General features: G+C 34.6%; 1 long non-coding RNA gene across 1 annotated transcript; it reads left to right on the top strand.

The window, feature by feature from the left end:
* On the top strand, positions 1–2,144 carry LOC125289726. Its single transcript, XR_007192685.1, has 3 exons — positions 1–70; positions 1,905–1,962; positions 2,086–2,144. It is a non-coding gene; the product is annotated as an uncharacterized LOC125289726 (long non-coding RNA).

The raw sequence follows: 2,144 nt of genomic DNA on the forward strand, positions 1-2,144 counted from the left end.
GGATTAACCGCTTTCAGGAAATTAACTCACAGTGCATCTTTGGTGTCACCTAACCACTTAGTAGGATCAGGTCAGTGAGGCTTTCTTGATTTACAGTTTTACTTACAACTCTTTTAAATTGAATTGAATAGGCCTGACAGAATGTGTTTGAATCTGTGTAGATTTCCAGTAAACACTTACTACTTACTATACTTACTTTTTCTAAGTAAGCAACTAATTACGGTACCATCTTCAAATTAATTTTGATGGAATATGGTCACAAAGGACCAATAAACTCATACATCACTCCGACTACCTGTCCAAGCTGCAGTTCTGTAATTTGGGTTAGTCAGCCTGCAGAAATGCATAAATTTAGCATACATTTTTACAATATTTTGCATGTAGTCTCCTTATTGCAAAATTGTCAACAAAATAGAACAAGATATTATCAGTACACATTGGACTGTGTTTTATGATGTCTACAAGGTTTTCGCAAACATTTTAGGAAAAGTAGCTTGTTAGTGTCAAGTGGAAAATCTCCATGATTTTTTCATTTCAATCCATGTCCCTCAAGCATCTTTATATTTTTTATTTCAGTAATTGAGCCAACAACTACAAATTAATTAGTTATGGTAATGACCTGTTCATACCACTTTTAGTAAAGTCTACTCTATGTAATGAAAATTTGAGATGTGTGGTGTGCTTATATACTCAACTCACACCACATTTCAATCCATCATTCTCAAGACGCTGTAGTCTATAGTTACTTAACAGTGGTTCATTAGGGTTACGGTTGCAGTATGACATTTAAGAGCACATTATTATGACTGCCACGCTAGCGAAGTGTTTTTTTTTCTTCCAGATTTTATTCGTTCATAATTTTCTGTCAACAATTCCCAGGACACTGAAAGACTGGGCAGTACAGAAATTGGTGGGCATGTAGCCTCACAAGGATGACACAGAACCATTGATTTTCATTTTGATCCGTAGCCCACCAGAAGCCCCAGACCACCCAAAGGGTAGGGCAGACAGTTTTTGTGAATATCTCTAGAGCCGTAGGGCCTAGGATGACCAAAGGTTTGTTGTATGTTGGTCTCTCAAGGTGCCATCTTAAGCCATTCCCTAACCAGTCATTTGTGGTATAGTGAAGAGATGGAGACAAATTGACAAGCGTAATTTAGTTTTGGAGAGAGAATGTGCAGGACTGAGTGGCAGTCATATTTTGTACCGCTATGCAGTTCATCTAGTTTTCTTCATGTTTATTAAAATATTTATTGCCAAAGTAACCTATATAACTAATCATCTAATCATAGAAAGGCCATCTTCTATTGAGAAAACGTTTACGTTTAGTGCAGCATTATGAAAGATTAACTATAATTAATCATCTCTTGAACACAAATCATTCAGTACTCAGTTTTACAGTGTAGTGGTTAAAATGGGTATGCTATAGACCAAAAGTAAAATAGTGAAATAGCTTAACAAATTCTTATTACTCATGTATTATTATTAATACTTATGCTTGTGGAATCATTATCGTACATATGTAGGCATTGATCTAACTTCAAACTATATAAAGGGAACTGATGTAAAACTTAAAAGATTTAGGTTCAGATTACAGGCGTGATGAAAGTGTATGATGGACTCTTTTAATGGGTATATCAGTCAGTTATTTTAATGAATGATTGTGGTGATATTCACACAGTTTACCGTGGTCCATCACCGACCATGTAAATGCATTTAATATAGCTAGTGGCATGGCTCAAGAGGGTAAACTGTGTAAGTAGTGCTCTGCTCACCTTTCTTTTTTAATGAGCTGTTTTGGAAACAAATCCAGTGCTGGACACACCGTGTTTCATGCATTTTAACATCCACTAAAATGGCAATGCACACTTGTTTCATTGTATAATTTCTCATTTTATTGACAGATAATCAAACTACTAAAAATGTGGGAAACAACAACTACTGTGGTCATGATGATTCTTGGTGAGTTGAACCACAAAAATATTTGGATTTTTGCATTGAAAAATATCAATTCACTGAAAAATATTTGCATTGAAAAATATAAATCTCTAAAAAGTTAGAATGTCTAAAAATTCTACTTTAAAGCAACACATTTAATTACAACTACCTCAACAACAAATGAAACAACAACTACTACAATTGAG

This window comes from Alosa alosa, chromosome 24 (genome assembly GCF_017589495.1).
Source record: "Alosa alosa isolate M-15738 ecotype Scorff River chromosome 24, AALO_Geno_1.1, whole genome shotgun sequence".
In the NCBI taxonomy this organism is placed as follows: domain Eukaryota; kingdom Metazoa; phylum Chordata; class Actinopteri; order Clupeiformes; family Clupeidae; genus Alosa; species Alosa alosa.